At 36.9% G+C, this 21979-nt stretch overlaps 1 protein-coding gene across 1 annotated transcript in view; it reads left to right on the forward strand.

Annotated features, from left to right (window-relative positions):
- The first annotated feature begins 1518 nt into the window (after nucleotides 1–1518).
- The window catches only part of NCKAP1 (NCK associated protein 1), a 107423-nt gene continuing 86962 nt past the window's right edge, over nucleotides 1519–21979 (forward strand). Inside the window, exons 1-2 of the mRNA XM_017867484.1 lie at nucleotides 1519–1538; nucleotides 2594–2704. The gene's annotated coding sequence lies outside the window, so the exon portion shown is untranslated. The remainder of the gene's footprint in view (nucleotides 1539–2593; nucleotides 2705–21979) is intronic.

Genomic DNA, 21979 nt, shown 5'->3' on the forward strand with positions numbered 1-21979 from the left:
TTTATTTATTTATTTATTTATTATTTTTTTTTAGTTTTAAGAGACAGAGCTTCACTCTGTGGCCCAGGCTGCGGTACAGTGGTGTGATTATAGCTCTGTAGCCTTGAACTCCTGAGCTCAAGTGATCTTCCTCCCTCAGCTTCCCAAGTAGCTAGGAGTATAGTTGTGCACCACCAAGCCCTTATAATTTTTTTTTCTCTTAAAGCCCTGAGCTTACTTCTCTACAACCTCATTTAAAACTTTTTTTTGTAGAGACAGGGTCATGCTATGTTGCCCAGACTAGTCTCCAACTTCTGGCTTAAGCCCCTTAGCCCCTAGTGCTGGAATTATAGGTGTCAGCCACTGGACTCGGACAAAATGAAATTCTGTTCTTTTTGTTTTCAGTGTAAGAAGGAAGAGCTGCTCATTTATATATGTATATGTGTGTATACACACACACACACACACACACGCTTGTTTGGTTATCAACCAAAGAAGTTGTTTATATGTTTACGTTCTTAAACAGTAAAATTTGTGATTGTGGGAAATGGATATGGTGATCTGTCATTTTCATTGTATGTGGTAGTCCCTAATAGAGGAATGGATAGCTAAATTTTTCAATAGTTAGAATATGAAAGATAATACATATGAAAAAACTGTACATAATTTGGAATCACTTTAGGATTTTGCACTACCTCAAGCATGCTTATGATACTTGATTTTTATTATGCGATTGATGTAAGGCAATGCTAATCTATAGCTATTTGTGTTTGGGCAAAGTTTTAGTTATATGATTATTATTCTTAGCTATTATATAATATTTGGGGGGAAGAATATAAATTGGAAGATTTTAAGAATATTTTAAAGAAATGATAGTCTACTCAGGGAAAGTTGGATATATTTTAATATTTATGATGTTGAAATGGAATATACATAGTAGTAATGTCAATCTGGTTAAAGATTATGAAGTTCTAAATTTCTTAAGATTTTATTTCATTATATTTGAGAATTAAGAGCTTTCTTACTGCTTTCCTATTTCCATTTGGAAAATGTAGGAATGTTAACATTGATTTTTATACTTTGGCGTGGTAGGAAGTTAGGTGATGTTTGAAAAATAGTTTCAATTTGAGCTGAAATACAAAAGTCATCCAATAACGATTTATTTTATTCTCGGCTACCGTTTCTTTTAAGGTATGTAAAATTTCACTGATGGTTTTGCTCCTGTTTTTATAGCTGCATGTAGTCTTTATTTTCCTTCTTTCTAGTATTATTTTAAGTTGGTTTAGAAAGAGCACCAAGAAACTGACCTGATTGTACACATACACAGTAGTATTTATATGAATAGTATAAACTCTATAAATTTATTTTATACTAAAACTCGCTACTTAGAATACCTTTAAAATTGTAGCACCATACAATTCTAATCTTGTTCTGTTTTTCATAGTCTGCAGTGCATAAGTTTTCTTCTGAAACGTATATCATAGTTTGACAATCATTGTTTACACGTAATTTTCTCTCTTTTTATTACAATGCTTCCCCAGCAAGGACAAGTTTGGAAGGTTTGCAAAGCTTTTCACCTTCCCTCTGCCCGCTTGCCCGCTTTCAGATCAGTTTCATGTTTCATAACTTCTCTTTCTGCAATCCACAACATAGCCATAGTAAACAATGGAAAAATATAAAATTGCAGTAGTGTATTTCCTCACACATGGCAGACAGATATAACTTTTCAAAGGACATATCCTTTTAAAACGCAATAAAAGAAGTTAAATAGAAATGTTATAATTTTAGTAATTCCCTAAGGAATAACATCTCACTAGGAAGCAGTTAATTAAATGTCATGTAATGAAACAAGAACAGTACTCAAGATTATATTCTGTATTGTAGTAGTTCAGGTAGAAAGTTCTTTCTAATAATAATACCTTATATTTGTATAGTGCCTTACAGTTTACTACAGAGAATGCTGTACTGCTGATATGGTCAAAATGTAAACATATCCATTTGTTCTGTGCTTATGATATATAGAACAGATGTAGATTCATTGTTTGAAGTGCTGCTGGTATGATGGAAAACAGTGTTGTAAAGATATTCAGAGGATCAGGCAACACACCTTAGCACTCTAAAGACAATTTTAGCAGCTTCCAGTTCTTTTGAACTAGGGCTCTTGTATTAAAATGTTTCAAGTGAATGAGGAAAACATTTTGGAAAAGACATTTAAACATAAGCTCTTATTTTATAACACTTAGAAAGAAACATGTCTAGTACTCTACTGAATATTTAATTTTGTAATATTTTATTAGCTTCAGATGAATACAATCCTACCTCAAACCAAGAATTTTTTTTTCTTTTCTTTTTTTTAGGTTTGAGCTTTTCCTTCACTGCTGTTCTGCGCTAACTGCTTTGAAACTTTCCATGCATTTTTTTTCAGTAGAAGAACATCTCTGTACTGTCTCCCATTGCATATTTCAGCTGTGACAATCCCTGCACTTTGCCTATTCATTTTATCACCTGCTCACCAAAAACAATAAATATCTCTTTAATTTCTAATTGCAGATTTGCTATTTTTGATTTTAGAAGAAGGGTGCATTTCACTTTTTTTATTACTGTTGTTTTATAGGCATGTGGGGACCCCAAGGCAAAACCATCCTACCTTATCGACAAAAACCTGGAATCTGCTGTGAAATTCATAGTCAGAAAATTCCCTGCTGTAGAAACCCGCAACAACAATGTAAGTTATCTAAATTTTTCTATTACTTGATTTTAACCATCTTTTAGAGAAACAGTGGTCAACACAGTGCTTATAGTAGCTCTTACTTACCTAATTGTTAACATTTTGATATACAGATTATATACCTTAAGAGTTTTTTTTGAGACAATATTCTTGTGTCTGAGACCAGGAAAAGTAACTCTTATCGACATTGCCACTTTATAACAGAAAAGATAAGATCTTAGATTCCTATATATTTATTCCCTTTCAAATTGCAACAAGAGTAAGGTAATAGATATGTATATATTCCAGATTCGTGTGTGACTACTTGGGATCTTTTTGTTTCTTATAGTCATAAACTTCCTGTTGAAGTTAGTAAATGTCTTCATAGAGCTTCTGCTGTTTTAAGTAATTAGCTGTGTTTAGTTTTAAAATGTATTTGTTTTCTGGTATTTTGTAATTGACAGAATGATTTCTAAAGATTAAATAGTATAAGAAAATGATTGTGTTAGGGTCTTTATTATCCTCATATTACTTTTCATGTGGGAAAGTTTTTCTTAGTATACTGAAGAATGGTCATATTCAGAGTCTTTCTGATATGTTTACATATCTTTATAATAATTTCTATGAATAACTACTTTTGGGGAATTAGTTATTTTTCGCCTCAGTGTGGTATTTTCATATAAATTTTGACTCAGAATCTTTCTGCCTGTCTTTTTATTTTTTTCCTCTGATATTTTCTTGTTACTATCTTTGCTGCCTCTTTTGCTTTATGTACAAATTTAGTTTAGAAATTTCCTCTCTCACATGATCTTCGATTTTGAGAAGCTCTGTTGAAAAGATATATTGTCAGCTGGTCCAAAAATAGTGAGTTATCTCAGTTGATTGTTCCCCATCAGTTACAGATCCAGCTCCTTGTTCTATTCTTTGCCCCCTTCTCACTACTGCACTTGACTAGTTTAAAATAAAAGATACATTGTCACCTTTTGTTTTCTCAAATCATGTATGTTCATTGAAGATTTGTATTTAGCCTTTGACACTACTTTTACTTAAAAACTCTTTCATGTAGAGAGAAAATGCTAGTAAGAACCAATAAAAAGAAGTCAGATAAAGTGCTTTTTAAGGCATTTTTAAAAAAATCAGGTCTGTTTTTTGGGAGTACAGGTTAGTAGAGGTTTCATAAAAGATTGTTTTTGTAGAGATGAGATTTCACTATGTTGTCCAGGCTGGTCTTGAACTTCTGGGCTCAAGGGATCCTCCTACTTCGACCTCTTAAAGTGCTGGGATACAGGCATGAGCTGCTGTGCCCAGCCAGAAAGATTGTTTTATAATTATATCAATAAATTAAAGCATTATAATTAGTTCCTGATTACAAAATAGGTGATTCAAAACTTGCACTTCTTAACAATATTATTTGTGTGGAGAACTTTTTTTTAGTTACTGACATTAATTGGCTAACTCATCTGAAAGATTATATACTCTAAAAGAGATTTTATTATGAAAATCTGTCTTATATTTATTTTATATACACTTCTTTTTCTTACAGCTCGTAAAATTTCTGACATGAGCTCTTCAGAGAATCTTTGAAGCTTGGTTTACATATGTGTTTGTGTGTAAACTTATATGTGAGAATGTACATTGTTTCTTAATATTAGGTCTTTCCTTAGAAAATTAGAAATATCTGCTGAAACAACAGTAAAATTGTCTGGTAAAAAACCAGTTAAGAGTCTGCTGTTCTTGATATTCTGGGCAAACTGTTTATTATCATGCTTTTTTTTTTTTTAATAGTTTTCTTCTCTAACTGTTGCACAAAATCGATATTTTTAATAATCGTTTTATTGAGATATAATTCATATACCATATAATTCACCCATTCAAAGTATACAATTCAGTGTTTTTTAGTACATTCACAGAGTTGTGCATCCAATACCACAGTTAATTTTAGAACATTTTCATCACCACCCAAAGAAACTTCGTGTCCATTAGCAGTCACTCCTGATTTCCTGCCAACACCCCAGCCCTAAGGCAACCACTGATGTACTTTCTTTCTGTCTCTGTGCCTATTCTGAAGATTTCATCGGGAATAATAAAATATGTGGTCTTCTGTGACTGGTTTTTGTCATTTAACATAATATTTTCAAGGTTTATCCAAGTTGTAGCATGTATCAGTACTTTGTTTTTGTTTTAAGAGATAGGATTTCACTCTGTCACCCAGGGTAGGATGCAGTGGTGGCCATCATAGCTCACTGTAACACTGAACTCCTAGACCAAAATGATCTTCTCACCTTAGCCTCCTGAGTAACTAGGGCCACAGGTTCACACCACCATGCTCAGCTGTTTTTTTAAACATTTTAAAAAATTTTTATCCAGATGTGGTCTGGCTATGTTGCCCAAGTGGGTCTCAGACTCCTGGGCTCAAGAAGTCTTCCCACTTTGACCTCCCAAAGCACTGAGATTACAACTGTGAGCTGCTGTGCCCAATCTTCGTTTCTTTTTATTGCCAAATAATATTCCATTGTGTGGATATACCACATTTTATTTATTCATTCATGAGTTGATGGATGTTTGGATTGTTTCTACTTTTTTGCCTATTATGAATAATGTTGCTATAAACATGTGAAAGTTTTTGTATGGATATGTTTTCATTTCTCTTGGCTTTATAAACCTATGAAAGAATTGCTGGGTGGTGTGGTAATTCTGTGCTTAACCTGTAAAGTTGATTGTACAATGTTGTTGAATGTTATGACTTACTTGTAGTATTTACTTTGTTTTGTTTGCAAAGCCTGAGTTTTTTCATACTGCCTTTACGATTATTCTTTGTAATGCTACTCTGTTGTTTTTTTTTACCTGCTGAAGTACTATGTATTAGGTATATATAAAGTCTTGTGATCTCAGTTTTGATCTGAGTCTGCTAAAATTTTGTTGAGAAGTTCCTAGCCAGCTCGAATCAAGACATGAGAAGTGAGATTTCAGTTTTATTATTTTTTTTAACTTATTGAATTAGTTGATGGAGCTTAAAGACTGGAAAAGATAGTAGTGTCTAGGATTGATAGGAGGTTGCGGATTTCTGACTACTAAGTGCACTGTAGAAGTGGTATTGATATCACAATCTTTTCTTTCTTATTCTTGTGCTTTGGATTATTACGTAAATAGGTGAAACAGAACATGCTTACTTTTTCTCAGGGATCTAGGTTAGTACTATTTCTACAGTGATTCAAGTCTTACAAGTAACAGATGTCCCCCCAGTTTCAGAAAAGGTACTCAAAAACAGATTTCTGGTGAAAACGCATTTTGTTTTTTTTTTTTTTTTGAGACACGGTCTTGCTTTGTCACCCAAGCTGGAGTGCAGTAGAGCAATCTCAGCTCACTACAACCTTCCACCTCCTGGTCTCAAGCAATCCTTCTGCCTCAGCCTCCCATGTAGTTGGAACTATAGGGGCACAACCACCGCACCTGGCTAACTTTTTGTATATTTTGTAGACATGGGGTCTTGCTATGTTGCCCAGGCTGGTCTCAAACTTCTGGGCTCAAGTGATCCTCCTGGATTGGCCTCCCAAAGTGCTGGGATTACAGGCTTGAGCTGGTGCGCCCAGCCTCAATATATATATATATATATATAAGTTTCTAAAATGAATTCTTGCAAAATTCTGCTCTTATCTTGCAGCCAAAAAAATCGTTGATTTTTTTTATTTTCATTTATTTATTTATTTATTTTTAGTAACTGCCCTAACCTCCATACTTTTTAATCCCTTTAGAATCCTTGAGCACATAGTTATTTGATATGCAGCAAAGGAAGGCACTGCTGACAGGTAGCAGGATTGGTACGGACATGGCTTCTACAGTGATCATGTTGGACTCTGTTGAGTCATTTTTACTTTCTTGGCAAGGGCCCTTTGTGACCATTTGTAACAAGTTTTGTATTTCTAATTCTGTATTTAGGGAAAACCTGGGACCAAGGAATGAGGTTTTTTCCTTGGGTCATGATGTTGAACTAAATGCCCCATATACTTCAAAGCAAGCTGATTAAATGAATTTCAAAATGAATAAAAACCATACCTATTTTATAATTATAGCAGCCACTTATTAGCTAATGTGTGCCAGGTTATGTGTATTAATAGAGTTCCTCATTTAATTTCAGATTAAGCAAAGTATTTTTGAGCTGAAAGATTATCTAATTTATCTATAATATAATTTATCTAATTTTCATTATTTTGAAAGTGTAACTCTCAAATGGAATTTGTTTCTCGTAGGTTTCTTAAGAGTACGTGGAGGGGAATCTCTTATTTTTCTGGATGAACAAAATAGTAGAAAGTCCTTTCTTATTTTATTAACACATAGAAATTATTTTGCCCAGGAAACCTAAAAGGCAGTGTAAGCAAATGTTCAGGTGTATGTTAAAACTTTTCTAATTTTTTTCCAATATTTTTTAAACTTTTTTTTTTGCCTCTTTCCTATATTGCATTACACCTAAAACAGTAGTTTGTGTTTTTTAAAACAGTAAAAATAATATCTGGCACAATAGTGTTATCATGGAATTAGCCTATTACACATTTTAATGTGAAATTTTGGATTTGATTTCCAAATCAATGAGGAAATGATAAAAATTACTATCCTATATATGTTGAATTAGATCTTGAAGTCTTTAAGAATAGGGACATTCCTGGTGAATAGAGTGCCACAAGAGTGATATAGGGATTCTAGACTAGGACACAGGCTGTTGTTGAAATAATTTGAAAATTATGTTTTCCTAAGTTAGAGGAATCTTTTATGTTATAGATATTATTTATCCCCTCTCCCAAAGAACATAGAATTATAAGATGTTAAGTAAAACATATTTTTTATTTAAGTGGCTTATAAAGTCACTGTAGGAAAGACAAAGTAACTCTAAGTGTAATAATCAGCAGTAAAGTTGGTTCAGAGGTATAGCAATAGAACCTTTTAAAACTCTGTTTTATCCCTAGCGCCTGATACTTAAGAGGCACTAAATAAATGTCCCATTAATGAATGGAACTATTTGATACACTCTAACATAGCCAGCTTTCACTTTTATTCAAACATTGCCTTAGACTTATGTCAGGACCTGAACTTATCAACACTTTTAAAAAGTTATTGAGTTAATTTTAGCTAAAAAAAGATTGTACTTTTTAGTAGAACTATTCAAATACATCTCATTAATGGTATTATTGAAAGTAACCCAGAAATAGAGCAAGAGTCTCAGCTCCTAAAATCATAGATGTGTTTTAGGGTTGGGGTGGTGGAATTGGTGTAGGGAGGCCCTTGACACATGCACGCACTGTGGTTTGGTAAGGATTTAGAAAGAAACGGTAGGCATATTTAACTCCTTCCTAACTTGTCTTTAAGAGGGCATTCCTTGTTTTGTCGTGATTCCTATTAAGATAGTAACATACTGGTTAAGAGGATGGACTCTGGATTCAGTAAAGCAGAATTTGAGTTCTGGTCTTTCCACTTAATAGCTGGATGATTTTGGGCAAATTATTTAACATCTTAAGGTATCATTGTTCTTTTTGTTTGTTTTTTGTTTCGGTTTGTTTTGTTTTGTTTTGAGTCGGAGTCTCGCTCTGTTGTCCAGGCTGGAGTGCAATGACATGATCTTGGCTCACTGCAACCTCTGCCTCCTGGATTCGGGCGATTCTCGTCCCTCAGCTTCCCAAGTAGCTGGGATTACAGGTGCCTGCCACCATGCCTGGCTAATTTTCTATTTTAGTAGAGACAGGTTTCACCGTGCTGGCCAGGCTGGTCTCAAAACTCCTGACCTCGGGCAATCCGTCCTCCCAAAGTGCTGGGATTACAGGCATAAGCATGAGCCACCGCACCCAGCCAGGTATCATTGTTCTTATTTCCAAAATGGTGGTAATACCAATCTCAAGGAGTAGTTCGTTGCTTCCTAAAGCACATAGTACAGTGTGTGACAAATTACTCTTGAAGAATGGAAGCTGTTAACATTTACCTCTTTGACTTTTTGGTCTAGTTTGCTGGCTTTTCTTCTGGGTACCCTTTAAATGTGGGTATTTCTAAGTGACTTCTACCCCCTGTGGTGTATGTGTATGAAAGCACTTACTGCTGTGGCTTCAACTAAGTACATATACAATCTCCTATATTCTGTGCTCTAGATCAGGGTCCCCAACCCCCAGGCCACAGACAGGTACCAGTCCGTGGCCTGTTAGGAACCCGGCTGCCCAGCAGGAGATGAGTGGTGGGTGAGTACAATAAGCTTCATCTGTATTTACAGCCACTCCCCATCACTCACATTACTGCCTGAGCTCTTTCTCCTGTCATATTAGCAGTGGCATTAGATTCTCACAGGAGCATGAACGCTGTTGTGAACTGTGAACGCAAGGGATCTAGGTTGCAAGCTCCTTAGGAGATAATCTAATGCCTGATAATCTGTCACTGTCTCCCATCACCCCCAGATGGGACCATCAAGTTGCAGGAAAGCAAGCTCAGGGCTTCCACAGATTCTACATTGTGGTGAGTTGTGTAATTTCATTATATATTAAAATGTAATAATAGAAATAAAGTGCCCAATAAATGTAATGTGCTTTAGTCACCCCAAACCACCCCGCCACCCCTCCACCCCAGTACATGGAAAAATTGTCTTCCATGAAACTGGTGCCTGGTGCTAAAAAGGTTAGGGAATGCTGCTCTAGAACTGAATTCTGGCTACCCCTTTGGACAGCTCCACAAGCTAAACAGAAAACTTTTAATCCAATATGGAACATGTGATTATCCTACCTTTTTTTTCTCTTTTGTGTTTCCCCCCTTGAGCTGTCACCCTCCACTTGGTTATCTAAACTAGAACCTTCAGAATCCCTTTTGACTTGTAAAAAATATCAAACTTGTCATATATGGCTCGTCCGGGTTCCCCACTATAATGTCATTTGAGTTTATCCCCTTCAGGTCTACATTTCCTGCTGGGACAAATGCCATGTTAATCCAAACATTGATTTTTATGCCGTCCAATCTCTCCTACTTTCGCCTTCCCTCCCTCTCTCCCTCCGATCTCCACCAGGGGATGCAGAACAAAACAAAAAATCACTTTCTCTGTGGTACCCGATGTCTGCATCTTCCTGGACCACACACTCGTCTTTGAATCCCTGTTGACTGGCATGTAGTAGGCCAACAAATAAGAGTTTGGTTTAGAAGGAGTCATCTTACTGTAAAATAATGTAACTGGGAGTTGTAACAACATACTTCATCATGAATAAATATATATACCCTAATGGAAAATCAAAGGAATATTTGGTCCTGAGCAATTAAACATTGCCAGAATTTAAGCAGTTTTGATACAATGAGAATTAACTGAAATGTCAATGTTCTTTTAAAAAGGTATCATCAGTATTGAGTTGTTAATGACTCTTTGACATGCAAAAGTCTTTAATTCTATCTTGACAAAACCATAAATAAAAGAACTCCTCAGGAGATGCAAGTAAGCCTTGCTTTGATATATTTGGAAAGTAATTGAAATAGGTCAAATAGTGGCAGGGAATTGCAGCAGCACTGGTGACCTACCTAAAGTGATTTAAATTTTTTGCTTTTATTTTGCCTAAAGAACGTGAATACATGATAATAAATAGTCCAGAAGAATTTAGGATGAAGAGTGAATGTCTCCTACTTTACTCTTTCCTACCCTAGTCATATTCTTCAGAGGGAACTTCTATTTTTAGTATTTCTACAGGTTACTGCTAGAACTATAACAAATATGCTTATTCCCTTATAACTTCAGTTACCAACTTTAGACAGTCTCTCTTCTATGCAACAAAAGATGAGGATTTAGCTTGCTCAGTTTACTTCCCCTTACTTCCCCTCTCAGGCCTTTTCCCAGTAATTTTGTTAGTATTTTGGATCATTGATTACTTCCTTTTAATTTCAATATAGTTTTTTTTTTTTTAATTTCCTCACCCTTGGTTATTTATCCATTTATCCTTTTATTTTCATGTTGTCAAAATTGTTAATGCTTTTTTTTTGGTTTTGTAATTATACAGTGTTCTGATACTATATTTATTATATGTTGGTTGAAAAAAAAATATTAATAAAGGCCTAAGTGCTTGGTTTGCATTTCTTCATTCCGTTGTCACACTTTGGGCTTTAAGATGAATAATATATTTGGCATTAAAGAGAAAAGGAATCTCTCTTCCTAAATTCTATCATTTACTTAAAATTATTTTGCAGTTTCATAGTTATAGCACGACTTTCTGAAATTATAGTTATAAGCCTTTTTACTATCTTTAAATTTATTTGGCCTGATAATCATGTCATCTTTTTATAATTTTTTTTCTCCCTGGAGCCTACTCTCCTCTAACTTTCTGTCTTCTAACATCAATCTAGATAGTTTATAAAAGCCTGCTGTGTAGCTTTCATTATGGGTTATATTTTTGTCTTCAATGTAATGATTTTACCTGTGCTTTTCCACTGAATTTTCACGAGTTTGAGAATCCCCTAAAAATGCATTTAGAATTTGTGTGTGAATGAATTTTTAAGCTTTTTTTCATATTCTCAAGGGTGATTCTTATGATCCCAAAATACATCTGTTTTAAAACGTCTCCTTTCTTATCCTTTTTACGTAACTACCTGTGGTTTCAGAATATTATTTTGTGCGTCTTATGTACTCTGTATTTTTGTCATGCTAAACTATATTCATAACCTCTTCAACTGGAAAGAGACTTTCTGCTTTCCTGGAAATGAGACTGCCAATAAGCATTACACTGGGGTTCCATAGCATAGCCTTCATTCAAGTATATACATTTCTGGCATCTGTAATCATTTTTCCATACTTCAAAATTTCCTGAAGTTATGTCTTGCCTCTAAGTGATAGTTTTTCAGCTTTCAGTCATTAGTCTGTTTGGCTGCAGTCGTGATTTTGATACCCTTCATAGTAGCAGAGGACATTATCACTACCTAATCACCTATTGACCTTTAACTTTGGTTTCCTTGGTCATTTCTTTGGGGCCTTTATCCACTTTTAACCTTGTACCTTTAAAGTAGCTTTAGCATGTTATCTTCTCATTGTTTCTTCATGGCAGATTCAGTACTACCTTTTGTCAGATCTAAAGTTAATTGCCAAGATCGAAAATAACACAGTAAAAACTACAATGGAATAAATTACACATGTTGCAGAGTACTTACTTTCTTTTATTCTTCCTAGTACTCATCTTGGCTAAGAATATTTTAAATAGGTACATTAATGGTCCCTGGCCAAGAGTATGCAGGCTAGTATACTATGTTAATTCTCATTGTCTAGTGTAGGATAGAATGTAGAACCTAAGGAAAATATATTTGCTTGCTTTATTTTTTTAAAGGAGTGTTGTATTTGGGAAAAGTATGTTTATACGTTCACGGAACAAATGGCCACGTTTCTTTTGCCTCTGGACTTTTGTTTGTGCAGTTTTTACTATCTGGAATAGTCTCTCTTTCCCATGTTCTTTCACTAGGCTAGCTTGTCTTTCAGGTCTGTGCTTAGATGTCACCATTCAGAGAAGCTCTCCCTGACCTTTCCAAATTAGTTTAAGTTCTGCATATGTATGTTTCTATCACATTCTCTAGTGATTATTCATTTATTTATTTAAGTCCTTTATTGAGTGCCTTCTATGAGCCAAGTTGTGTTCTGGAAGAGAAGGATCCAGCAGTGAACAAACAGAAGTCTCTGTCCTTATAGAGCTTACTATGTTGAACAGAAATAAATAATGAACGAATAAGAATATAATACCAGGTAAAGAGTTCTAGGAAGAACAAAGCAGGGTAAATGCATAAGACTAATGCCTGGCAGATGCTAATTTACTTAGGGTGACCAGGAAAGGCCTTACTGAGAAGAAAGCATTAGGGCAGAGATTTGAAGATATGAGGGAATGAGTTTAGCTAGGGGAGGAGCGTTCTGTGCTGAAGGAACCTCAGCTCCAAAGGCTCAGGTGGATGCTTGCCTGGCATGTTCAGGAACAAGGAGGGCATTATGAGCAGAGTAGATGATTGAAGGGCACCGTGGTAGGACATGAAGTGCTAGTGGTTGTAATGAATAGGCAGGTCATATAGGGCTTTCTGGACCATAGTAAGGACCTTAGCTAATTACCCTGAGTGTGTTGAGATGCCATAGGAGGGCAGTAGTAGAGGAATGAAGTGATATGACTGTGATCACTATGGCTACTTGGTAGAGAATAGTCTGCAGGAGAGCAAAGGTAAAAATAGGGAGAATAGTTAGGAAATTTGCCATCATTGAGATGAGAGCTGATGGTGGCTTGGAATAGGGTGGTTGAGGTGAGAAGTGTTCAGATTCTGGATATATTTTTGAAGACAGAACCTATAGTATTTGCTGAGGAATTGGGTGTTGGGTGTATGGACAGTGAGAAATAAGACTTTAAGGTTTTTGACTTGAACAAATGTCAAGCTACAATAGGGTGAGAGAACAGGAGAAATAGGTTTGGGGTAGTGCGGTGGGAGTAGTACAGTGAATGCAGTGGGGAAAGTACCCAGTAGCTCAATATTAGACATGTTAAGTTTGAGAGGCTTACTGGAAATCTGAGTGGAGATATCAAATAGCCAATTGTTTATGTGAATCTAGATCTCAGGTTAGGTTTAAGCTGACTGTGAAGTTGAGGAAGATTATTGAGGGATTTGAGAGAGAGAAAAAGGAGTGGAATAACCATCTAGGAGAATAGGAAAATGAATTGACAGAAAAAATTGAATAGTAATGCTACTCAGTTATGGTCAATGATCATGAAATCAGATTGAGATCAAAGTTAGCATAAGTATATGCTTATACTGTAGGTTTTATCAGACAGTTATGAAAGAGGGAGGGAAGGACAAGGCAGTAATTATAATGATGAGCCATTTAAAATTAAGATGGATAAGAAAGTAGGGGGCCTGGGCACAGTGGCTCATGCCTGTAATCCCAGCACTTTGGGAGACTGAGGCGAGCAGATCACTTGAGGTCAGGAGTTCAAGACCTGCCTGGCTAACATGGTGAAACCCCGTCTCTACTAAAAAAATACAAAAAAACTAGCCGGGCGAGGTGGCGGGCACCTGTAGTCCCAGCTACTTGGGAGGCTGAGGCAGGAGAATGGCGTAAACCCGGGAGGCGGAGCTTGCAGTGAGCTGAGATCCAGCCGCTGCACTCCAGCCTGGGCGACAGAGCCAGACTCCGTCTCAAAAAAAAAAAAAGAATAAAAAAAAAATTAGCCAGTTGTGGTGGTGTGTGCATATTGTCCCAGCTACTTGGGGAGGCTGAGGCACGAGAATCACTCGAACCTGGGGGGGCGGAGGCTGCAGTAAGCCAAGATCATGCCACTACGCTCTGGGACAGAGTGAGATTCCATCTCAAAAAAAAAAAAAGGCATAAGAGGATGAGTGACAGTAAAAAGACGGTAGAGTGAATGGATAGGAGGCCTCTCTGTGTTGAAAGAATTTGTGGAGGCAGAGTATTAGAGATTTTAAGTGGGAACTGTTCTCTCAGTGATGCCACCTCACTTTGTCTCCAAATCTCCCAAGAACAACAGATGTCCAAAAAGGCCAGACAGAAGCCAGGATAATTTAAACATCAACTTTATTCCGGTTTACAGCTTGAGAAAACTTAACATCAGCTGTCATGCCCTCTGTCAGTATGTATTCATGTACCAAAAATCGTTCCTGGGTACCTACTCAGTGCAGCCTCTCCGTTAACTTCCCTGTTTTGCTCCACATTTTCACCATTCTTAGAAGCTCTGACCTTTCTTATTGTGGTTTTTATTGCACTAATGTATACATTTTGTTTTTGTTGTTACCCTTTTCATGTTATTGCCAGTTGGTGAGAACCTTTGTCTTGAAGGGAATATGGGAATAGTAGTTTTTCACCGTCTTTCAACTTTGCACCTAGAAGTTAATCAGCTTCTAAAACTGGATAATCAGCTTCTAAAACTGAATATTTACCTTAAAAAGAACAAAAAAGCCAACAAAACCAAAAAACAAAAAACAATTGGGAGTTCCTTGTACACTTATATACCTATATACACACCCCTCACTAGACAATGAGCTTGTTTAGGGCAGGGTCAGTGCTTTATTCACAGTTTTTCTCAGCTTCTCCCACAATGCCTGGTCATGTAATAGGTTAATATATTTGTTGTCTAAATGAATAAAATGTTATTACAGTAATTCTTCACTTATCTGTACTTTTCATGTCACTTGCCTCTCTGAATCACATCTCAGAGTTAGGAAGGAAGCAATTCCACTTCTGGGACTTATCCGAAGAGAAATGAAAATATGTCTACCCAAAGACATGTTCATAGCAGAATTTGTTATTCATGATAGCCCTGAATTGGAAACAGTTCAAATGCCTATTAACTGATGAATGAATAAACAAAATGTGGTGTGCACCTTTAACAGAATACTACTCACCAATTAAAAGGAACAAACTATGATAAACGCTGTAACAGAGTAAGTGAAGCCAGATGTGAAAAGCTGCATATTGTCTGATTCTCTTTTATAGGAAATGTCTAGAAAAGGCAAGTTTATTGAGACAGAGAGCAAATCAGTAGTTGCTTAGGGCTTGGGAGTAACAGCAGGATTAACTGTAAATGGGCACAAGGGTTTGGGATGATGGAAATGTTCTAAAGCTGGATAGAGTGAATAGTTTCACAACTCCAATTTACTAAAATTATTTTTCACTTATGATGGGTACATTTCATGGTAAGTAAACTGTACCCTAATAAAGCTGTAAAAAAACCAAATGATTTTGAACAACTAGAAATGATATTGTAGAATAAATGAAGTTTATTCAGAGAAAAGCATTTTGGTTCTCCTATGACCAAGCTTGTTGAGTCAGTTAGGCAAAATTGTAACAAGTATATTTTCTAACACACTGTACATTAAAAGGAACTCTCATCAGGAGCAGATGATAATTGATAGAGAAATAAAAACTCTTAAGTATAGCAGGCAAGGACCATTTAATGTCAGATTATCTTGTACATGTCAATGGCATCTGAGGCTACCTTGACATAAATAAATCTGTAATTATCAATTACAATGATGACATCTAATCAGTAAGAAAAGCTTGATTTATGCCTGGTGTACTGGTTTTGAAAGTAAGTTAATCACAGAAAGGTTTTAAAAAATTATTAAGATTGAATGTAAAGGAACTAACCTATTTGTATTTCTATTTGTAATGGAAAATAGTGCCATTAAATGAGGTAAATTGTATTATTAATGCAGTGTGATACCTTTTATACAAAAATGTTACAGTTGACCAATCCCACTATACCATGGTATATAATTAGTGATTTTTGTAGTACTGATGATAAAATTAATTTCAAGTTTGCTTTAATTTGACCATCTATAGCCAGGATCTTAAATTTTAGAAGTTTTAGCTGAGGCACATTAATGTGCTCAGGTGGTGAAATAGAAATTATTTTAATCTATATTACTGAACTTGATGTTAATTGTTTCAGTAACCTATTGCTGCATAACAGATCACCTCTAAATTTCGTGGCTTAAAACGACAGCAGCTTTTTTCTTATGATTATGTGGGTTGACTGGGCAGTTCCTCTGCTGGTCTCACTGGTTTTAGGTTGCCACAGGGCATTCCACTGGTGCATTCTGGGGGATGGACCCAGCTGGAACAGCAGGGATGCTGAAGTGCCCTTTCTCTATGTGACACGATATCTCAGGCTTCTTCACGTACAGCACTTCAGGACAGTGTTCCAAAAGAGCAAAATCAGAAGCTGTAATTACAGACCTTGCCCTAGACTTAGAAGTGACTCGTTGTTTCTGCTGCTTTCTGTTGGTCAAAGCAAGTCACAAGGCCAGCCAAGATGGGAAGGGTGGCAAAATAGACAACAGTGCTTAATGGGAGAGGCAGTAGAGTTCTATTGCAAGGAGGTATGGACACAAATTTTAATTTTTTTTCTTTGCCTTTCAGTTCTTTAATAGAAAACTCTTTGTGCATTCCAGAACTAATTTAAACAGAAGACTAGCAATATGAATTTAGAGAAACATAACCTTAATTATAAAGTGAAAGGGTTGAATTAGATTTCTTAGAAGTTTAAGTCTGTGTAATTGATTATAATATAAATACAAATGTTTTCTTTAGCTTGTCCCTACACTATTTTTATGTCATTATATAGCAACTTGAATGTTGAAGTGTATTGAAGAAGTGTTTCAAGTTTTGAAATCTCATAGACCTGGATTGGCATCTTACCCTTTTCTGGTCTGTTTCTGTATCTGCAAAATGAGGATTAAAATGTGTTTTGATTGAGAAGATGAAAACCATCTGGAGATGGATGGTGCTGATGGTCGCACAGCAGTGCAAATGTGCTTAAAGCCATTGAACGGCACACTTTGAAAAGGTTAAAATGGTAAATTTTATGTTATGTGTATTTTACCACAATAAAAAAAGTAATGTACCTTGAAAAAGTATTAAGAGGATTCAGTTTAGTAATAATACATCTTAAACACTCAGTAATTCAGTAATGCATATTTTACTAGGCTAGTGTTAGGATAACCAACCTTCCTTCCTCCCTCCCCTTCCCTCTTCCCTCCCCCTTCCCCTCCGCTCCCCTCCCATCCCCCCTCCCCTTTTTGCCCAGGCTGGAGTACAATGGCACAATCTTGGCTCACTGCAGCCTCCACTTCCCAGGTTCAAGTGATTCTCTTACCTCAGCCTCTGGAGTAGCTGGGAACATAGGCGGCTAACCTGCCATGCCCGGTTAATTTTTGTATTTTTAGTAGAGATGGGTTTCACCATGTTGTCCAGGCTGGTCTTGAACTCCTGACCTCAGGTGATCTGCCCACCTCGGCCTCCCAAAGTGCTGGGATTACAGGCATGAGCCTCTGCAGCTGGCCTGGATATATTTTCCTAACATGTATTTACTACTGTTTCCTCAGAAAAATGCATTTCTGAAATATTTACTGCCAGTAAAATCACTTTGTATATGAAAAAAGAAATGTACTACAAAGAATTTTTTTTTTTTTTTGAGACGGAGTCTCGCTCTGTCGCCCAGGCTGGAGTGCAGTGGCCGGATCTCAGCTCACTGCAAGCTCCGCCTCCCGGGTTTACGCCATTCTCCTGCCTCAGCTTCCCGAGTAGCTGGGACTACAGGTGCCCGCCACCTCGACCGGCTAGTTTTTTGTATTTTTTAGTAGAGACGGGGTTTCACCATGTTAGCCAGGATGGTCTCGATCTCCTGACCTTGTGATCCACCCGTCTCGGCCTCCCAAAGTGCTAGGATTACAGGCTAAATAGGATTCTAAGGTTCTTTTAAAACATGACTATTCTTTGTGTTAATTAGAATTTTTTGGTAATCTTAAGAGATTTGCTTATATTTGATATGCATATGTCAGTCTTGTTAGTTGCCACTCATTTCTTTTATGCTTGCCTATTCTGGAAGGACATAATGTGAAGTATTTTACCCAACTTTGGGAATTTTATTCAAGGGATTAAATCAATTTAGAAACTCATTTGAGACATGAATTTATACCTACTATCAAGTTCATTTATGACTAGCAATGAAATTTTAAAATTGGTAGTATCTACTCTCCCTCACTGAAGAGAAGAGAAGTGAGATGAGGGAGTAAGCTATGCTAAGAAATGTTGAAGAGCACCCCAGACATGAGAAAGAACAAGTGCAAAGGCTCTGCGGTGGGAACACACTTGGTGAATGCAAACACAGCCGAAAGACCAATATGGCAACTATACTGAGTGAGGGTGGAGCAGCATGAAAGAAGATGAGGTCTTAGAGATAGGCAAGGACTTTGATTTAGACTTTATTCTGAGGCACTAGTAAAGATTTTGTATTTTATTCTAATTGTGAGGTGAAACTGTTGGAATTAAAAAATGAATTTTATATTAAAGTATTGTTAGACTTACAGAAAATTTGCAAAAACAGTATAGAGAATTCTATATTCTTCACGTGCTGTTGACATCTTGCATAACATCAATGGAATCATTTTTTTTTGTTTTGTTTTGTTTTGTTTTGTTTTGTTTTTGAGACGGAGTCTAGCTCTGTCACCCAGGCTGGAGTGCAGTGGCGCGATCTCGGCTCACTGCAAGCTCCGCCTCTCGGGTTTACGCCATTCTCCTGTCTCAGCCTCCTGAGTAGCTGGGACTACAGGCGCCCGCCATCTCGCCCGGCTAGTTTTTGTGTGTGTGTGTATTTTTTAGTAGAGACGGGGTTTCACCCTGTAGACCAGGATGGTCTCGATCTCCTGACCTCGTGATCCACCCGTCTCGGCCTCCCAAAGTGCTGGGATTTTTAGGATAGTGTGGTGCTTTAAAATATTCACTGTGGCTGGGCATGGTGGCTCACGCCTGTAATCGCAGCACTTTGGGAGGCCAAGGAGGGCGGATCACCTGAGGTTGGGAGTTCGAGACCAGCCTGACCAACATGGAGAAACTCCGTCTCTACTAAAAATACAAAATTAGCTGGGTGTGCTGGCACATGCCTGTAATCCCAGCTACTCGACCCGAGGCTGAGGCAGGAGAATTGCTTGAACCTGGTAAACAGAGGTTGCGGTGAGCCAAGATTATGCCATTGAACTCCAGCCTGGGCAACAAGAGCCAAACTCTGTCTCAAAAAAAAAAGAAAAAACCAAATACGTTCAATGGGCTGCTGCTACGTGGAGAAGGTTGAAGAGGCACGAGCAGAAGTACAGAGACCAGTTAGGATGCTACTGTAGGGGTCCACATGAGAGTTGATGACTAGGGTGGTAGCTGGGACAGTTTAGGCAGAGATTTACCCAAATAGCATCTCAGTACACTCTTACTTTAAACAGCCTGGCCTTAGAATATCATACTAAGAGTTTGAACAAGGCATTCCTTGAAACCAAACTTGTGAATTTGGTTGTTTTTTAAGAGGAACAAAATGCTAGCAAAACTTAGATTAAGAAAAATAATTTATGAATAAGCAATTTCAATAACAGTAGAAGGTAATAATTGAAATGAGCGAATAAAAACTATACCCATGTTCCTTTGTATTCCGTGGTTTAGCTCTGTGGGCACTAATTCCTTATAGTAATTTGCCATTGCTTTTTCTCTGGAAGAATGAAACACTTGAGGATTTAGAATAAATAATAAATTTCTATCGATTTTCTGGATACTTATATTTGTGTGGAAAATGCTTCTTAATTGAACAAAGATTAATTACCAGGACTTTTCCATTTAGAGATAGGTTCCTTGCCGTAAGCATGCCTGATGTTTATCCAGTTTATTTCCAGTTTTTACATATTTTTCTTGAATATTTAGAATAATGACCCATAGCTAGAAAGTTTAAGGAAAACATTATATAAATACTTTGCTAAAATATTTGCATGTATCACATGAATATGCTTTTGTAAGTATTAGTGTATTGAGGCCGGGTACAGTGGCTCATGCTTGTAATCCCAGCACTTTGGGAGGCCAAGGCGGGAGGATCACCTAAGATTAGGAGTTTGAGACCAGCCTGGCCAACATAGTGAAACCCCGTCTCTACTAAAATTACAAAGAAATTAGCTGGATATATGGTGTCTGCCTGTAGTCCCCGCTACTCAGGAGGGTGAGGCAGGAAAATTGCTTGAACTCGGGAGGCAGAGATTGTAGTGAGCCGACATCACACCACTACACTCCAGCCTGGGCAATAGAGCAAGACTCCATCCCCAAAATAAATAAAGTATTAGTGTAGTGAATAGAATCAATTTTTTCTCACAATAGTACTTTTCTAATGTTCTGTTGTATTACTTCGAACAATGTGTTACCTTGGTTCTGAGGCCATTTTCTGCTTTTTATTTTCTATAAAACAGTGAGATGTTGAATTAAGAAAACTTTGTTCTAGATACTAGTAATTTTTGGTAGTATCTACTCTCCCTCACTTTAGGAACTAAAATGTAGCATTTTTTGTAGTTGAAGCAAGAGTATTGTAGACACTTTTGTTCTTCATTGTTGTAGTTGACCTCTTTCACCCAGGCCTTACGGAATTTATTTTCATTGAAATGGGGGACGTGATTGCATAGAGATACTGAGGATTGTGTGAGAGACCTGTAAAATGTTTGGAACAATCGATGCCTGACACATAATGTATGCTCAGTAAATATCAGCTCTTATTAGAAATACTATGGCTAATATTGGGGAATATTAAAGTTTTATTATACTTATTTTGAAGAAGTGATCTGCAAACTTCCTTTGGTATTCACTTAATATTTAATGTACAGCTTCTGGCTGCGAGGCATTGCTACATATTCTTATGTACATTATCTTGGTTAATTGTCCACATCAGCTTCCATTTTGATGAGGAGGGTATTAGGCTGGAGATGTTGTCACTTAGCCATGGTTGCATAAGGTATGCTTTCTAGCATCACCTCCCAAAACATATCATCTGACACTGATAGTCTTTGAAGTTTGTCATTATAATCCCTTATCCGATAGATGTTTGCATTGGATACTTCCTGTGTCCAGAACTGTATGATATGGACTAGGGAAATTAAAACTTGAGTTTGGTACACTAATTTTGCTGGAGATAGCTATTATAGAAGATAGAAAGTGATAGCTGCTGTTAGACATTATGCATATTTAGAGGAGGGAGACGTTAGCATTTCAGGGAAGGAGTTCAATCAGGTATGGTTTTCTGAAAATGGGATTAGCATTTAAACTAAGTGCTTTAGGAATAGTGGGGTTTGGACATGTTTAAATGGTGGGATTCTGACATTCCAGTAGAGGAAACAGTAAGAAAGCAGATGTGTATAGAAGGTAGTGAATAGATTGTTTTGGCTACTATATGTAGTGTGTGAATACATGTAGGGAAAATGTAGATTGGAAAAGTAAGTTAGGGCCAGATTGTGGAGGGCCTTGAAAGCTTGACTGTTTTGAATTTAGGCATCTAGTAGTTGTTTGATAAATGTTTGTAGCTAAGTAGAGTCTAGTCATATATGACTTTGGGGGAAATAAAGTTGAATGAGAAATTTAACCTGTGAGATTTTATTAAAAAGGGAAACGATGGGCATGTAGAATGGTAGAAGGAACACTTTCAGAAGTAAAGAGATGAGATTTCCAATCTTGGCTCTGTCATTAAGTAGTTGTAACTTTAAGAAGGTTGTTTTAAGGTCTGTAGTTCTTAGGTTTTTTTTTTTTTTTTTTTTGAGATGGAGTCTCTGCCGTCCGCGCTCTGCCGTCCGCCCGGGCTAGAGTGCAGTGGCCGGATCTCAGCTCACTTCAGCTCACTGCAAGCTCCGCCTCCCGGGTTCACGCCATTCTCCTGCCTCAGCCTCCAGAGTAGCTGGGACTACAGGCGCCCGCCACCTCGCCCGGCTAGTTTTTTGTATTTTTTAGTAGAGACGGGGTTTCACCGTGTT

This window comes from Rhinopithecus bieti, unplaced genomic scaffold (assembly GCF_001698545.2).
Source record: "Rhinopithecus bieti isolate Rb0 unplaced genomic scaffold, ASM169854v2 scaffold_3041, whole genome shotgun sequence".
NCBI classification, from domain to species: domain Eukaryota; kingdom Metazoa; phylum Chordata; class Mammalia; order Primates; family Cercopithecidae; genus Rhinopithecus; species Rhinopithecus bieti.